Source organism: Haliotis cracherodii, unplaced genomic scaffold (genome assembly GCF_022045235.1).
Source record: "Haliotis cracherodii isolate W230 unplaced genomic scaffold, xgHalCrac1.p SCAF_2, whole genome shotgun sequence".
NCBI classification, from domain to species: domain Eukaryota; kingdom Metazoa; phylum Mollusca; class Gastropoda; order Lepetellida; family Haliotidae; genus Haliotis; species Haliotis cracherodii.
Window position 1 is genome coordinate 46,736,749 of NW_027266275.1, and position 19,868 is coordinate 46,756,616.

General features: G+C 38.3%; 1 protein-coding gene across 2 annotated transcripts in view; it reads left to right on the forward strand.

The window, feature by feature from the left end:
* Window positions 1-563: 563 nt before the first annotated feature.
* LOC139468152 (cyclin-dependent kinase-like 4) overlaps window positions 564-19,868 on the forward strand; it is a 493,691-nt gene continuing 474,386 nt past the window's right edge. For both annotated transcript variants that reach the window (XM_071249926.1, XM_071249927.1), the window contains exon 1: window positions 564-809. The gene's annotated coding sequence lies outside the window, so the exon portion shown is untranslated. The remainder of the gene's footprint in view (window positions 810-19,868) is intronic.

Consider the following 19,868-nt stretch of genomic DNA (forward strand, 5'->3'; position numbering starts at 1 on the left):
GCCTTTGCGTTGTGTTTTATTTGATGTTAACTGTCTTGTCTGATTTATTTATTCGGTGTTCCCAAGCACATCAGAGCGATATTCCGTTCGCGGAGCTCTCTATACTGTGTTACCGAGAGTGTAACGAAGGTGTCACACGCTGGGAAGGAGCTTGATATGAACCACTGATAATGCGGTTTCGCCCCATTAACAGTGGATATTCTCACGATCGAACCAAAAACTGAGAAAGACATGTTTTATTTAGTGACAACACTGCATCATGTAACTCCACGATGTCTGATGAAACCTCCTGTACGTTACAGTAGGACTCGTCACGTGATAAGCTCTTCCACTTGATTGTCAACTTCCCGACGGTAAGATTCTCTCTTTTTGATAATATATATATATGTCCACTATGTTTGTACGTATATGAGATTTAGTATTAAAACATATCAACAAAAAACTTGACAGTTTTTTATGAAACTACTTCAGGGATCCTTTGCACATACATGTATGTAATCAAAATGTAACAGCTTGTATTTGTTGTCACTAGCGACAACTACTTCCTGCGGATTTCACTCGGTACGAGTTGTTCTTGTCAAGGGAATTCACCTCATCTGAATACACACAAACACAGTATGTAAGAGGAGAAGTATTGCCAACTGTGACGTGATAATCGTGTACCCTCATTTTTGTAATAATATGCAAGTGTTATAACAACAACTAAGAGTACTTTTCTGTCAGATGTGAAAGGAATATTCGGATTTCCAAACACTTCCGCCGGAAGTTCTACTATTATCAACTTAGGGCCTACAAGACCACAGTGAAAGGTATTTTCTCTACTTTGTGTAAAGAACATTAAGTTAAATAAAATACGCTTGAAACCTAACTGTGTATGCATGTAACGTAGAATTGTAGTGCGAAATTTTGGTTTGATATTAACTGATTTCAGTTTTACCTCAGTTTATCAACACCACTGGCATTGTTGTGAGAACCGTGTCCTCGGATCGTTTAGACTCTGCTTTTTATTGAGTTGTTTCCAAAGAAAAAGGTTGTCTATTTGACATTCAACATTAACTTCTTCTTTTTTATCTTATTACAGTTTGTCTGTTCACTAATTAGACACTTTGCAAAATGTAGTGTCCGCAGCCCTAAATACAGGACAAGTGAGTCAGTTGCCTAAATTTATCATTGCACTTTCTGGTTTACAAATTTGTCATATACTACCATCTAGAATTTTGAAAGGATTTGATAAAGCTTATGATATATTGATTTTCAGGTATTTTCAGGAGAGAAACTGCTATTTTCTCCAATGTGATATCGCATTTTGTAGTGTCTATTGCCCATGGGATGTTTATGATGAGTACGAGACAAAACCGGATGAAAATAAGAAGAACCCTTTTCAGGCATAAAATGCTAATATAGACCTTTTATTTTCTTACCCCACTAAGCACTTTCATTGCCCTTGATTTTTCACCAAAAGTGCAACAAAACTGTGTCCCCTGATTGTGACCAGGCCGATATTGATCATTGGAACTTCAAACACAGTGAATAATATTCATTTGGTTCCTTTATCTGGTATATAATGAACTAGATTCAACACCTGATTTCAACAATAGGATGTCTGAACTGAGCATATACAATTCAATCCATCTGACGATATGATAGTACTAAAAGTGTAAGATGACTTTTTCTGATTCATATAATAATATATTATTCATTTTTACTCAGAATAGAATCTAGCAATTTGATTGATCATTGATGGACGTCACAAAATTACTCATAAAGATTTTGGTGATGTCATCACATTGTTTGGGTGAGTGACCTCAGACATTGCCATACTTCTGGCGAGATGAGGGTTGGTTGCTAAAGACCATATCTAACCTGGATCTGTTGCAAATGGCTTATCGCGCAGTGCCCTCTCATTATGCTGTGACATCACAGAAGTTCATCCAGAGATCCTTCACAGCATTGGTTTGACCCTGTTTTCTCACCATTTGGCTGATTACTTTTTAAAGGTTACCCAGTTGACGCTTTTAAGGACATCCCTGTGTAATGCATTCTTATTATTTGCCATCTTTGCACCTCTGATATACTCCTTCATGCCATGCCTTCCTCATAAAGGTAGTTTAATTGCAGCTGCTTCAACACCTCACAGAGTGTGATTTACTCAAAAAACATTCAATCAGTACACTGATCTGCTCACAGCACTGAGACTGCTGTGAAATGTGCATCTTCCCGAAGCAAGGGTGTTGACTGACTAAAACAGTCCAACTTCCACTCTTGCTGAACGAAGCCAGAATTTCTGGATTCGATGGTAGCGCCCCTGTGGCTATTAAGAGTTATTTCCCTTCTATGCCCCTCCGATTGCACCTTTTACATCACTTGCATTTTGCTTTAAAAAAATGTAGGGACCCAGCGAAGTGCATCAAGTGACATGAGAACCTTGATTAAAAACATGAAAAGATTTGGAAAATATCTGTTGACACTAATGATAGACAACAGAACTTGCTGCTTCAGGTCATTATTGTTAAGACTTTCAATCTCATTAGCTACAGCTGAAGAAAGATCTGAGGACATCCCATTACAGGTCACGTCAGACTGACCTTGCGCAAACTTTGACCGACCAACAGAATGGCTGACAAGAAGACGACATTAGCCAATGAGAACGCAGCTTTCTCATACTTTACAGCATTAATTTCAAATTGGCGACTAGGCTTGAAACATATTTCGATAAAGAAATTGAAACCTGAACAAAAGAACATTCTGAAATGGCTAATAGATGGTCTAGATTGTATGGATTCAGTCAATAAGCCTGTAACCATCGTTCAAAATACCCGTGTTAAAGTTTTCGAGGTTGCATGATAAAGAATCACGTTCCAATTGTCACTTTCATGATCTGGTAAGAGACGCTCTGATTGGTCGGATGAAAGGTTGTTCTGACCCCTAATGGGATGTCCTCATATCTTTGTTTAGCGATAGCGAGAACTAAGATCTGAATTTAATGAGATTTTCACACACACACACACACACACACACACACACACACACACACACACACTATGACAACAAACAACACAATCAAGGTAACATTCTATACTAACAACTGTCAACTTTACCGATAACATTCATGCGCTATCATAACAACATCAGGACTTCCGGAAAGAGAGTTATCTCCCTTACATCATTCCTCTCTCTCTCAGACCACTAACAACACGTTGGTCTGACGTTGGTTAATATATAACTTGCATTCTCGTATATGCAAGTGGTCAGAGTGTGGTTCTCAGTAGGAAGTGACAACATGGAGACGATGGCTTGCAGCATATACAATTTTACTTTATACAGGTATATATATAGATAAAGAAAACACTATGTGCCAGGTCAGCTCATAGTGGTAGTGGTTGTTATCTTGGTGCCCCGGAGCACCAAGCCTAACCCTAGCTAGGCTTAGGGTAAGACCTTTCTCCGCTCTCTTTCTCCCGCTCTCTCTCTCTCATTTTCATCTCTTGACCAAGGCTTATATAGCCATGGTCACCTGACGTTTAGTAAGTCATAAATAAATGCAAACAATAATTCATCAGTGACATACTCACACATATCTTTCAGGATGACAGACAGTCGATGTACAATAAAATGGGGATTAACAATTGGGATTATCATCTTACAAATAACGTTCAATAAAGTGTTTCAAGGCATATGTATGTCATGGTTCCAGGGTAATTAGCCTTTGGAATTGAATGGTCATTCAGACAATGGTTGTCGTAAATCAGTCACAATGACACCACACCCTATGATACAAAACATTCATTCATTTCCCACATAAGTTCATGTTAAGTAAGATAATATATACATCCAAGAGTATTTCTTTAAATTCCATAAGCAGATACAATCCTTATCAATTTTGCTTATACATTAAAAATATATTTACAAAATCAACAGTATATTGATTTCAAACCAAATACATGCTGAATTAGACATTTGTCTTTCTCATAGAATATTAATCAGTTTCCATACACCAGATAGTCACTTTGCCACTTTAGGAGCTCTTCTTGGTTTTAAAGACTGTCTCTGCTCCCTAGTAGCAACATTGGCATGATTGATGTCACAGTCACAAGTAGCACATGAGAGGATATCATCATCCAAATCAAGCACAACCACACTGTCTGAAACAGGGTTAGAACCAGTGGAATGGAAGATACTAGCTGCAGTGTCAGCCTATGTCCAGATGTCTTGGACGATCACGATGTCTCTTCAGATGTCAATGATTGATGACCCTTGGTCGATCATGTCCAGCACATGTTCAAATCCTGTATGTTGTCAGGCTGGTCTGCTCCTCGACAACTAAAGGTCCTTCCCATCTCTTTGCATTAAGCGTTTTGCTGGTTCCTGGATTATTTTCAGGATGGAATAACCAGACCTTCTCCCCCCTTTTTTAAGGAACAAATTGTCTTGTGTCACCACGGGTCTGTCTCCGCTTGTCCTGCTCATCCACTTTATTTTCCTCCTAACTTGTTACTGTATTTCCAACATCTTAGAAAGTCTAGATGAAGTCTTGCACAAGAACCAACATCCAAATGCATCTTGTTCTGAGCAATGCAGCCGAACATCACTTTAAATGGTTTTTCATCTGTCACTTTATTTGGAGTTGTTCTAATGACCATCAAAGGAGCTGGAAGTTTCAGATCCCAATCTTTCTGGTCCTTTGCTTCAATGAGTACAGCAAGTCTTTCTGATAGTGTCCGATTCATGCTATCGACCTAACCATTACACTGTGGATTTTAAGGTGTTGTGCGGGTGTGTTGGATTCCCAACTTGACACAGAGCTCTTTAAGTAAGTTAGCTTCAAAATTCCTTCCTTGATCAGAGTGTAGCTCCTCTGGGACACCATAACGGCAGACAAATTAATTGTAGAGGACGGTTGCTGTTGTTTGAGCTGATAGGTCTGGCACTGCAAACGCCTCCGCCCATTTGCTGAAAGTATCTGTCAACACAAACGGGTATTTATTATAAAGGGCCAGCAAAGTCCATATTCCATCTGGGAGTGGTTTTGTTGGTATTGGAATTTTACCCTCAGGAGTCTTTAGAGCCATTGTTGGATTTTTCCTCCTGAGACATATTAAACTGGACTTGCACCATTCAACAACATCTCTGCGCCAACCAAACCAGAAGTAGTGATTTTGAACTGCTTGTACAGTCTTAGCTACACCAAAATGTCCATGCTCATCATGTAAAACTTGCAAGATTCTAACTGCTTCAGACTGTGGAATAACAACTCTTCTTAAATCCCTGTTGCTGTTAGTGCCAGATTTCAGAATAAGGATGTTGTCATTGAGTGTAAATTTTCTCCCTCTGTTTTTAGAAAGCTGTTGACATCACGTTTGATACCTGCTGGCTTCTTGTGATTAACAACCCATTTTCTTAGAACACTGATATCCTCATCGGTTTGTAAATGAACCAACTCTTCTACCTGTGGAGCTTTGGACAAAGCATCTGGAACCTAGCTGTCCTTTCTTGGCCGATGATGTATGGTAAATTCAAAATTCTCTTATGATACTATCCATAGTGCAAGGTGCCCCCGTTGTTCTTTTAAATTGAGGAGGTAAGTTAGCAGTTTATGATCTGTAATTACAGTGACTTGTTTCCCTTATAGATACATGGCAAACTTTTCCAGTGCCCAGACAATAGTCAAACATTCATTCTCAGTAGCAGAGTAATTCTTTTCTGGTCCCATGAGAGCCCTTGATGCATACTCAACAACATGTTTATCCTGAGAAAGCACTGCACTTGGTCCCACATCACTTGCATCAATCTCAACAACAAACTCTTCTGTGAAATCAGGATATGCTAATCAGTAGAGGACATAACGTGTACGCGAGATGGCTCTCCCATCTCGTGTACAAGTGACCACCTGAGAGAGGTCACTTGTATGCATGACAGTCTGTCAGTGAACCATGGATTTCTGCATGTTGCACATAAATGTCTCTATAAGTGTTATTTGTGAACATAATAAAACAAAATTACGTAGAGTCATTGACAATCATACTAGTTATCGTATGACATGAAAATAATGTCATAAAAAAAATAATAAACGGTCAAATTCGGAGAAAAATGTGAAAAAATTGAGCAAAATGTTTCTCCTATGTACATATTTTTCAGAAACTAACATGTAGTATTTTCTAAAAGCTTATTCATCGTAGAGTTACAAAATATATGAATTATTTCATGCACACCAACGCACACCCATTTGCCATCACGTTGAAACATGTTTACCGATGCCTGAGTAAAATGTTCAATCGGATCATCCCTCTTGTTACACTAAATGTGTCTGAATCAGAATGTTGCAAGTATAATATCCACGATATTTATTTAGTGCGTAGTTTCGTGGTTAGAACAAGGAAGAAATGTATTTTGATCACGTATAACGAAAACAATTTTGAAATGGGTAATATATTCAATGGTGGAAGATATAAAATGTAGAAAAATAAAATAAAAGAGTCAAATTTGGAGAGAAAAGTACAAAATTGGAGCCAAATTTGCCGATTTTGGACAGCGATTTTCTCCTATATGCATATTTTTCAGAAACATAATTTCAGTATTTTCTTAAAGCTTATTTGTCGTAGTGTAACAACATATATCTACTTTTTCGGGCACACAAACGCACACCTGTGTGAAACATGTCAAAATTCCTCAAACTGCTCGCAACTGGTAAACAAGTCGTCCCACAGCCCCCTTACGTGTACGAGAGAAGGCTCTCTGAACTAGCGAGTGAAAGACGGCCTGAGAGAGAGTCACTTGCAGGCGTGACTTGCCTGTCGATGGATTACAGATGTCTGCACGTGACACAAAAACAACCCGTCTCTACACGCTTCGTATGTGATTAAAAAACCCAAATATACGTAGTTGACTGACTGCTTATACCGGAGCCGACGACATTTTCTCTTTCAAGCAATCAAGTGACATCTGACAGTTATCTGTCCATGTGAACACTACATTCTTTTGTGTGAGATCTGTCAGTGGTTTTACAATGTCAACAAACTTGTCAATAAACCTGCAATGGTAAGATGCCATTTCAACAAATCTTCTGACATCTGCTGCATTCTGTGGTCTTGGAAAGTTATTGAGTGCACTAATCTTCCCTGGATCCGGAATAACTCCCTTAATGTTAATAACATGACCCAGATATTTTACTTCAGTTCTTGCAAAAACACACTTTTGGGGGTTTAGTTTTAATCCGGCACTTTGTAATCTCTCAAAATATTTCGTCTCAAGTGCTCCAAATGTTCATCCATGCTCCAGGAGTAAACAATCACATCGTCCAACTATATATTAATATGATTTCCCAGTTCAGATCGCTGAAAACTGTCATCATCAATCTCTGAAATGTCGCAGGAGCCCCCTTTAAGCCAAATGGCATGACATTAAACTCAAATAGTCCCTTTTGACAAGCAAAAGCAGTTGTCCTCTTATCTTCCTCTTTAATAGGCACCCTTTGGTCATGTCCAGCGTAGTGTACAGACGAGCCTGACCCAGTCCAGCCAAGCTGTTTATTTTTGGGAGAGGAAAACTGTCCCCTAAACAACGATCATTCAAAGGGTGAAGATCAACACAATACCTTGTCGTTAAATCAGTCTTCTTAACAAGATCTAGTGGACTTTACCAAGGACTATGACTTGGCCTGATCAAACCAGCCTGTAAACTTTCATCAACAAAGTCTGAAATCTTGCTCTGGGCTTCATGTGAAAACCGCCGAGGCTTCTGTGCAGTAGGCACTGTATTTCCAGTAGGAATAGAATGTTCAATCACTGAAGTATGAACAAGTTCTCTGTCCACAGAAAACACATCACCATTTTCCTGTATTATCTTGTACAGCCTGTGTTTGTCATTCTCCCCAATATGTGATGAATTAGCAAGGTCGCGAGCAATCCTATCCATTTTCTGTTTCCTGTCATGTGTAGCTGCTGGAGCATCCTTCGTAGGTAATGTAGCAATTACAGGTGAATCATCCATTGTAGGTGAGGAAGTTCCAACTACAGATCCAGCCGCAAGACCAGATTCATCATGTGGGTTGGTCAAATGAAGACACACCTTGTTATTGACTCGGACTGTCTCTAACACTTGACCACATCCAATACCAAGCTTTTTACTTCCAAACATCCCTGCTGATTCAATGATGCCTGTCATGCCTGATTGCACTGATGTTGATACAGTTCCTTGAACCACATTCATGCTCCTAGGTGACACTTTCACTGCATGATCCAAGTAAACATGGCATATAGATGGTGATGTCAGCACTGGTTTAACAGAAGCTTGTATCTTCCTGTATTCTTTTGTATTCAAGTCAAAGCACACAGCATCCCCACTCGACACTTTCAATCCTAATTTTGGAAATAAACCCGTGCCCAGAATTGCTGGATATGTGGAATTCTTCATAACTATAAATCTATGTTCACTCACTCTTTGTTCCCAAACTCTGCAATGTGTCAAAAGATCCCTGGAAACTCCCATGTCAGATCCATCTACTGTATGTGGAATAATTATTGCTGGTAATCTCTTGTCCGGTGCTCTCCTGGCTAAATCTTCTGTAATAATACTGATTTGAGCCCCAGGATCAACTAACCACAAAGGGGCGGTCGGGTAGCCTAATGGTTAAAGTGTTTGCTTGTCACGCAGAAAAAAGACCTGGGCCCGGGATCATGAAACTAACTTAAGATCATATTTTGTCTTAACCCTTAAGATTTAGACTAAAGACCAAATTTTGTCTTAAATCGGGGATCACGAAGCTCAATCACTGAGAATATCTTAAAGGGGAAGTGTACACGCAAAAATCACTTTCTTTCTTTTTCTAAACAAAACGCAATTTTAGAATTAGTTAGTATCTGTGTTTGAAAATATACACTCATTTTTTTTCACAGTGAAAGTAGGAAGCTCACAATAGTGTGAAAGTGATATGCCGTTATGAGGCCTTCGTTTTACGAGCGAAATGGGCCTGAGTTATCCCCCTTAGATTATGACGTAATTGGTGCCAATTCAACTGGGTCCCTGTCTATTCTCAACGCAAAAGTTATCAAGGACCAGTTTGCGGTAAAACAACATGGTCTACGACACACTCCGGCGCAGTGGTGACTCAGCATAACACAATTCTGGCTGGCATCTGAGAGTGCTAGAATCACAAAACTGTACCTACACCACGTGAAGCGGCTCTAACAAAGCATGATGACGTCATAATGTTTATCAATTGGCACCAATGACGTCATATTGCAAGGGGCATAAGCCATGGTGTTTTTGTTATGGAAATAGAACACTTGGTAAATGTGAAAAATATAAATCGTTTTAGTGCAATAAATATGTTAATTAAAGATGATGTTTTTATATTTTTGTCTATGACACTTCTATGTTAACACTTTTAATGTGGAAAAAGTACAAGAAAAAATGGTTCATTTCTGTGTGAACTTGCCCTTTAAGTCTAAGACAAAATTTGATCTTAAATCCTAAGACTGCCCCTGAGTAGACTTAAGACAAAATTTGCAGCAAGAAAGATGGCGGAGGTTGTTTGCCTCATGCGTCGCCTAGGGGCTAAAGAGGACAAAATAGCAAATCATCGGACATTTCGAGACCGATTCAACCCTCTTGATCTGTACAACGAAGAAGAGCTCTTTGAGAGATATAGATTTCGTCGTCCTACCATTTTTTTCATCGTTGGTCTAACCGGTGATGAACTAGCATAGATTCTACCTTACTCCCACAGTCTACCGCCTATTATTCAAGTTTTGATATTCCTTCAGTTTGTTGCCACTGGGGCTTTTCACCTTTATTTGCTCAGTCGTTTTGTGTCAGCCATTTTGGATAGGGTTTACAAAATCACGTTATACGTACACCGGTAATGAGACGCAAATACCATCACGTATATTTCAAAATCAGCTGCGATACCTACATCCTTGAATTCCTCATACATTTTAGAATCAAATGCCAAATGTCTTTGTCACAATACAAATTGTCTAGATGTAATGAAGCAAAATAAATGAGGTGTGAAAACGAACGCTGAAAAAAGTGCACTTGTTGGAAATGTAAACAAAGCCATTCGTCTATTCGTTGAGTACATTGGCTCAGCATTTTCAGAATATACACGGGAAGAGAATCGTAGGGAGAATTAGGGAATATATACATTGCAATGATTTGATATTTTCAACAGAACTTGTCGAAGTTCCTGTCCAGTGTGACGCCATGACTGACGCAAAATCACGCACAACGACAACGGTATTTATCGGTATTTATCGGTATTTATCGGAATTTCCATTCGTTTCAATAAAAAATATAACAAAAAATAACAGTACACAGATTGTCAGAATGGGTCTGATTACTTACATGTCACATTTATGTATATACGAACCCTGAATCAACGAAAGTCCCCTTGTAAAATCCCGGGTACTGTTGACAGTCAACACGCCATTTTGTAAAAGTCGGTCACCGGTAGTGATGTCATACGTCAATATATGTTGTACATATTAGGTAATTTCTTTGAGGTGAAGGTCCTGGGATGAAAGTACACACGATCATTGTGTCCTAGCATTCTATTTACAGTTTCAATTATGATGTAGATCGTGCATGTCTTGTGTACATTTTTTCACACTTTCAATTTGTATTTGTTTGTATTTCCATCAACAAAGAATCTGTGTCGGTATATAACACCTCCCATCTATCGCCGTATTGTTTCTTAAGTTCGTTTTAATAAAAGTCATACATTAAGTGTTTTGACAAGTCAAAAATACTCATACCAACGTACACCAGTCTGTTGAATTTTATATTACTCTTCTGCATATGTAGTGCGGCTAAGCCGTTATCGAATATCTTGCTTCTGTTAAAAGCTGGACTGGCTATAAGTTTCCTGAGTCTTTCTTCTTCATTAGATCTGACTAATTTAACATCAACACACTTCCTTAGATTCTCCATAGTTTTACCAAATACTGAGTTATTCATGAGCTTATATAGTTTCTTTTCGAAATTGCTGGTAGCCATCTTTCTTAAATCTGTGTTCAGCCTTATATAGGGCTCCATCCAAGGGCTTTGATCAAACTCTGTGTATTTTCTTTAGTTTCATATCTAATGATAGATATAAATGGAGATTTCTGTAATGAACTATATATTTTGTCTTATCCATCAAATTTGGTACGAGTTTTTCTACGTGAGCTAACCTTGTGTTACCCATCGAGGAGTGTTGATATTCTGACATCCTCTCTTTATTAACCATTAATCTTTCGAGAGCTAGCGGATAACTGTTATGGTCTTTGTGCAATGAATTTGAATATTCCAAGTCAACTTCTAGTATGTACCCTTTATTCTCATTGATATCATTCACATCGATATCATTCACATCGACCCACTCAAAACCACCCGTGGGTAAAGGTTGACTCATAGCCCATCCGTACAAATTGTTGGAGTCGAGATATAATATGTGTGTATCGGGTTTACTCGGATCATATCCTTCTGCTAATATATTTTTAGCCTTAGAATACCTTTTAGCTGCCATCGATATACCACCTCTTTCTCAATAAACAAGTGCATATCGTAATCGGTGAGTACTTTTAGTTCTACACCGGTCTTTTTCAACAATACATCCCACAATAGTCCAGGACTGGAATAGTGCCATGCTGGATCCAAGCCATATTGTTTTAAACATGTCTTTCTAAATATCTCGTATATATCGGCGAGTAACAGTACATCGGTTTTTAAGTACAGATTGTGAAAATCACCTAAATTCTTACAACCTAATTCATCCCACACTGTCAGAGCATGTTTATAATCGGCATCGGTTATTTTAGATTCTGTTAAGTTACTATAGAATGATCCAAGGGGTGGTAATTTAGTTTCGTCGAATCTAGACCAATCATCCATATATTCGTAAGGATATACACCTTATCTCAACAACAAATGACGAGATATCCGATCAGTATATTGATTTGTTATTGCAATGTCATGGGGATTGTTCGCATTAGCTAAATTGTCGAGGGAAGATAACAGAAACTGTATGGAGTCTATGAATCTAAGTCCATTACTTTGTTTTGTTCTGACTTTCCCATCCTTGTCCGTATAATGTATAGTTTTAGTCAACGAGAATGATATGTATTTTTCCATATCATTAGGAATGCACGTTAAGCCGCTGTTGGTCTTTGAGATAGCTTGCATGATAAGATGTGAATCATATCCTCTAAGGTTATGAAACACAACGGGGATGGGTATTGTTTGAGAATTCATTTTTAGTTTCAAGTTACTCGTTATGCATGGCTCCCCGATAATTACCTGTGATGTGGCAATGATCTCTTACGGAATCCCCATTCAGGGGTTTATTACAAACATGACAACTTGTTGACTTCTTATAGGCCCTCCAATCATCCCTCGTCATACATATGGGTTTCTTACGCGATAAATTTTCCCTGATTATTCTCTCTTCGTTTTTTAGATATTCTAGGAACTTTCCTGCTGCAATCGGGACCTCTGTAAATCACGGGCGGGGTTGTTTTCCCATCAAACCTTAAAACTATATATCCAAACCCACAAGGAATATGTTCTTGAGTTTTGTACATAAAACTATCTTGATTGCTTTCTATAGGTTTGATAAGTGCTTCGAAGTCAGCGTAAATTATGTATGGTACTGGCATTTCATTACAATAATGTTCAAATTTTAGTATATTTTTTCCCTCTTTAGGCATATCAATCCTGATAGCAGTCTGTCCAACACCTCTGCAGTCTTCTTTATGCGCTTTTAATAGATCTTGTCTGCTGTACCCATGCAGGCATCTTTCACAGAAATATTTCTTTCCTGCATGTTTTGTTTGATCACATAATAGCCTGCTCAAACTCTTTATCCATGTATAATGATATTTACCATCTTTTTGATCAGAAATGAATTGATTCTGGGAATATGTTCTGGGGCGGAGCTTATCCTGTGTACAACAATACCTTTATGAGAATGTCCGAAAACACTTATAGCTAGATTATTTTGTTTTTCCGCCTTATCAATTTGTGAGATTGGTGTAGGTTCGTCTATATCATCAAGGTTTAGTCCATCGTTTTGAGGATAGCTAGAAGGTCTATCTGGATTTTTGTCTGCAGGGAACAATGCAGATCTTATCATGATTCTGAAACAGTCATTGCCTTTATTTTTTACATTAATTATGGCTTTTTTCTTTTTATAATCCGAACACCCCAACCCGAACCTCTATTATTCCAACGTTCTAAAGTTTCCTGTATCCGTTGAATTGATGTATCTAATGATGCGTTTATAGTATCGGATTCGGTTATAACTTCTTGATTGTTCCGGAAATATGGTTCGGTATATTCAGCGCTATCGTTTGCATTAGTTTTACTCAATGACATTTTAACTGTCAGCTGGTATTTTATGCTATTTAAATCATCTAACTCCTCATTAATTTTGCTTGATACGATCGGCTTAACATCATTAACATCCCCATGTTGGAATTAATATCCATCTTCCAACCTTTTAATATTTACCAACAACGTCTGTTGGTACAAATTTTAACTCATCATCGGATTGATTATTTTTATCATCGGGTTGATTATTATCCTCATTCAGTTAATCAATCAATTCAGCTTTTCTCATTCGAGAATAACCTCTCAGCCCACTTTTTTTCGCTTGAGCTTTAAGTTCTATAACAGTCTGGGGTTTGTTGTTTTCTAAACCGAGTAAATCAATCAATTCAGCTTTTCTCATTCAAGAATAACCATGTAGACCACGCTGTTTTACCTTCAACTCTCTCACAAAAACCATTGTGATTTAATGGTAAATGCAAAATGAGTCAAATCTCTAAATGGTTGTTTTTCATATATCTAAATACGTATTCTCCCCAACCTATTCCTCTCGTTGATGTAATCTCTCTTCCTAGCGTAAATAATCTGGTTCCTAACCCTATCAGTGCCGTGTTTCTTACTTAAACAATAACGACCTTTGACCCCATCCCACATACAAAACAAATGTAAAAATTTTTTCCCAAACACTATAAACGCTATCTCGCTGTCTTTCTGAGCCTCTGACGGTGTATAAAACTGACTTATTGTTGACCTCGGTTATGGGTTAAGTTTCTTTCCATAAACAAGGAAGTATTTGTGCATGGCAGATTCAACATCCTTAAACGTTTGAATTGAATGCCCCTCTTTACGCAGTTCATCATTAATAAAATCTAATCTCTCCATTCAGCGCCTGGCCCATTGTGACTGGGCTGTTTCAAGTTGTTCTAATGCTTTATTATGTAGTTTATGCTCCTCTTCAACTTCTTTAGCATTTGATTCCCTCAGAGTAGAAAATAAATAATTACTCCCTGAAAAAGCTAGAGCATTAACAATAGCTCCTCTGACCATCATCGCAATTGTTGCCGTGTGTTCAATAATACTATGTTTATAAAATATTCAAATAATTACTTCATTATGTCTTCTGGGATAAGTCCTTGTTTGATGAGCATATTTTTTGTAGCCATTGCCAATCCAATATCAAGAACCATCATACAGATATGATAACCATTAAAACCTAGCTTGGGTGGTGTGGCTTTAGTAATCATTTTAGCTATACGGGCATAGCCAATGGCCAAGCCACTGACCACCGCTGAATGATACCTTGCGTTTACAAACATTTTACCATCTGTAACTGAAGTAGTCATGCTTTTATAACATTATATGAGGGCTTTACTCTAATTGAACTTGTTGTGATTGTGCAATAGGGGGTGACGTTTTCTCTTCTCCGGTCTTATAAAACAACCATACCGCCGCTATAGCAACAACCCCTAGTGCATAGGGAGCCCAAGTTTTAATCGGACGACTATGTTCAATATTTGAATTGTTTATTAGTTTTGCCTTCCTCTCTAGCGCACCCTTCCTACCAGCTGCGACTTTTCGAGAATTCTTAGTCACTCTGGCTTGTTGTTTGGCAATCACTGGTGTTTCCTCGTTCACTTTTGGTGATTGTGTTTCCATAATCTGTTGTGCAATTGGGGTTATTTCCTCGTTCACTCGTTGTGATTGTGTTTCCACAATCTGTTGTGGTGTCACTCGAGTCTCCATTATTAGTAAGTTAGCATGTATGTTTAAATTGACAATACCTAGCCGTTATTAAAGCGGTGGTCACCGGCGCTAAGAACATTCCGTATCTATGTTAAAACTCACAGCATACTGCGCTTATACTAGCGTGTTCGATGAATGGGTCTTTCTCGAGAGATTTGCATAAACACGGGCGATGTTCTGCCGGGATAGGAAGAAACGTACTCGCTACGACTGTGTATAGTTGTAACATAGCCGAACCAATTGTTTTAGTCATGGTAGCTCCCAGTCTAGACTCGTAACGAGCGTACAGTTTTTTTTAATTTCTTCATCGGTCATGTTATCAATTTTTTCAGTGGTATAATTTTCTCCCAAATATTGGGAACATTTTCCACCGGCTACCAAAGCCGCGAGTCTTTCTCTATGTTGATCTAAAGATTTATCTGCATGTTGATCAGGTTCTTTGAGCATTTGTTCGATGAGTTCGTCGCATTCCATAATGTATTACCTAAGGAGATATTTAAGTTTAACATAATAAAATATGACATATCCAATACAGCCTGAAATAATAAACTGTTGCGAAAGAATGAGGATTTCAAACCACATTATTACATAATAACCGCTAATGTTCAATTTATCGATTTGCTATATTTGCTAAATTTTATTTTGCTATATTTGCTAAAATTTGCTATATTTTTGCTATATTTTTGCTTAGCAATTGCATAAGCAGCTGGTTGATCGGTTTTTAATACGAGTTTACAATGCTTCGTTTCTGTTAACAGTTTTCTGACTTAATCTAGTTCGAGCTTGGTATAAATAAAATCATTTTCGCGTAAACATTCCTAAAATGAATCTCGGTCTTTGCAATGAAACAGGGCTACCCATTTGGTCTGCTCTCTGAGATCTTTCAGGACAGAGTTGTATTTTTGAGTAAGTACCCAAACACTATGCTGAGTATGTCGACCGGAGAATGCTAAATATGAAAGCATATCTTTGGTAAGTTCTTTACTCTCACTGCTGTCGTCTATTATGAAAAGGGTGGATTCTCCTTTGTATTTTTCATGACATATTCGTAAACAGTCTTGTAAACGATCGCCCGGATCATCTCTGTGTACCCCATCGTCATTCATTACCCAATCTCTCGATAGGTATGTTTTATTAATGATTATAGTTGGGCACAGAATAATAATATGGTCGAAAACGTCTCGATAATGACTTTGTAAAATATCTAGAATAAAAGCTGTTTTTCCGCAACCTGTTTGCCCGCAGATGATAGCGCAGTGCAGTTCTTTAGGTAAAAGATTATTAATAGATCGCTTGCACGAATCGTCCATAATCCGTATTGCGCGTCCATAATCATGTACAAATATATGTTTAATTTACCAGCCGCTCGAAGAGCTTTGTTATCTGTATAGTAACACCCTCACTGGCATTTTCTATTCTCCGCCCACTGCCGTGTAGTTGGTCATCGTCAGTGGTTCGCATGTCTACCCATAGCGCGTACTTCGTGGTAAGTAATTCAGCCATCGATACATCCCCAAGAGACAGATCTTTCACGCCCGCGTTATTTTCTGGGCTTCGTTTTATAGAAGGGAGTTTTTTAATCTCATCCCACTGTTGATATGCTCGCATACCTTGACTATATAGTTGATTAGGCACGCCATTGATAGTCAATTCTACTTTTGTAATCTTGGGATTGTAGATCTTCTTGGTATCTCTTGCAAATTTTACAGAGGGGTCCTTGAACAACATTAAAATACCCTTCAACGATCTCGCTGGGATGTTTAGATTGATATTCCACGTATCTCTTTTGTTCCTGGTGATCTTTCGGTGTCGGAGCACGCGATCGTACAAAATGGCTAAACTTCCGGTATACTGGTTACGAATTTGTCTGCCTATTTCAGGATCTGTTATCATATCGTACTCCAGTGAGATATTGTCAATAGAATAGGTACCATCTTCAGTAGCTTTGATTACTTTGCCATAGTCATTAAAAGTGAGTTTGTATTCTAACCTATCTCCTAGGGATGCTTGATAGAAGGCATGTGACTATCTAGTAATTCAAAGTCGAGTGGAATATAGAATCGGTTACCTAATGCATCAGCAACGGCCTTATCTCCTACGACGGTATTATCGCCACTATCAGCACCCACACGCAGTCTCAATGTGTTCTGATTACAAATACCTTGGTACTGTAAGTTTTCCCGTTCTTTAACCGTTCTCAAGAGATCCATGTATCAGAAATATACATCGTTGTCATCAGTACTCAAAACTTCATTACCGCTAATTTTAATCGCGATTTTCTTAACAATCGCACGACCTATGTTCTGAACGAGCTCTCTGCTAGCGTTGGCAGAATTCAAACTAATTGTAAATGATAGTCGGGCAGTCCCTGGAACTAACACATTGTGTGCGCCGAGATTAGGAAAGCGAACCAGAAGTGTTTGATTCTGATCAATGGTACTCGGGTTATTAGTTATAGTTACAGACTGACAAATTGCTTTGACACCAAATGGATCACAAAGTCTATGTTGTGGATTTAACTTGCGTCCGTATTGCGAAAACATTGTTATATTGAAATATTGTAACCTTATGTTTAATATAAACATGGATGATTTTAATCTAGATAACTTTGATAATCCGTGTAAGGTACAATTGAAGAGGGTACTGATGAAACCAGCTTTATGAATCTTAACGATGAACTTTTGAAACCAGCCGTTAATGATTATTATGATGCCTTAAAAGAAAGCCCAATAGGTTGTGACTGTTCAAAGTTTAAGATAGATAGTAAAGGAATATTGTGACTGCGTGGCTCTCCGGATATTGATCTTATGAATTCTCGTACTCGTAAGCCCCTATCCTTGTCTACGATAGCTAGTAAACACGGCATCTGCACTGTTCGTGATGAATTAGGTTTTGTAGAGTACTCACGAGAAAATATTTCTGCGAAGACTACTTAGGTTCTTCAGACTGTGCGTACTGAACTCCATGCCATAGATAAAGATAATTTGGAAGAAAGCTCGAAGCTGGCCTCGGACGGACTCGGAGAAATCTTGGATACCTACTACGATAATTCCACGTATCACCATAAATAATATAGCCAAGCTATCCGAACTCAACAAGCATATAGGTTATGAGAAAACAAAACTTGAACACAGGGGTGATGAATTCAGTAGACGCCGCGTTGCTGAAAGATTGCGAAAGATCGGCTCGCCTCAAAGCAGCTTCGAGTAATAGAAAGGCACTTCGTTCACAAATAAGTCGAATTCGAGAAACTATTGATCAAGTCCTCAACGATGATACCACACTGGCCGATAAAATTAAAACATTGTTCAGAGAACAGGGGATAACCATTGCCAGTATTTTAACCACATTGGGATTTATTATATTGACTTTGACACTCAGGTTAACCGGTGGCAGGGGACCACCATCCACACCTCCTAGTGATAAAAATGGTGTAAAAGAGTGGATAAAAAAGCATTTAAAAGCATTAGAAGAAGCACTGGGAAAGCTCGCTGGAAAGCTTTCTGCACTTCCCGGTATAATAGGGAGTATAGTTTCCTGGCTCTTGAATTTATTAGCTAAGACCACCACTTGGCTCAGTCAAAACTTGTGGGCACTGATCGTAGCAATTGCAGTGCTGTTGTACGTATCCGCTAAAGACTATTTATCCAAATCATGAGTAAACCAGCTGCGACTCCACCCACTATAAGCGCTGTTTTTTCATCGATATGTTGTTGAATTTTATTCCTTATATGTGGTGGTACTTGTGGTTGTGCGTCAGTAGATGACTTTTTCAGTGTCTGTGGTTTTCTATTCCCTTTTCGCCTGTGTTTGTTTGCGTTATTAATTTGGTATTAATATCTGAATTTATACCTGGTTTTTGTTGATCGGAAGCAATAACAATTTTATTATTATAACCGATCACTTGACCGATCTTAAGTTCCCTATTACTCAGAGACATGTATAGTCCCGGCGCATAAACGTAGTCTACTTTGGAATGAGCCCACTGTAATACATCTTGATAAAGCTTTATAGAAGATGGTATGTCAAATGGTGAATTAATAGCATCCTCTACGTTTGCGACAAACTGTTTTTGTGCATCGAGCGCCGTCCCAGAACCGTTTATTCCTGTTCCTGTTTGCGAGTGTGCATCAAGAATTGCCCATACATAAGTTCTTATTGATTCAATAACTCTTATAACTCCTGGGTTAGTAAATTTATATTCTGTTTTATCATTATTAAATTCATTCCAAGCGTTTGCGGTATCGTTCAGTTGTACAACTTTGTAAAGATTATATTCTCTTAAAACTCATATCACCTCTCCAATCATTATTTGAAAGTTCCCAGTCTTTATACCAATGATGTTTTTTTAGAAAAAAATCATACATTCTTATGCAAAACTTGCTCGTATGCAACAACTTAATCGCATTTAACGGACCTTTGTTCACTTCTTCAAATAAATCATCGCTTTCTTCTTTGACGGTTATTTTCCCTGTGTTAGGAACACCTAAACCATGGTTAATTCCTTTAATACGCCAATCTTGAATCGTAGAAATATTAAATTCCTGACAAATACGTTCATACTCGAAACTATTGTACGGTTTATTTGTTGAATTCCATGCTCGATCCTGCGGTAATGGGGCACTTATTTCTTTAAGAATACGTCTAATCTGATAGTACACGTGAAATGATAAAACAGACCTATTTAGTTCAAATCCTGGGGCATAAAGAGATGCACCACATCCTGTTGTTGCACACCATATGGCAAAGTTTAACTGGTTCTGCCAAAATTGCATTGGATTGTGGAACCAATCATGCACCATTTTATCGCTAGTTGCCGTGAC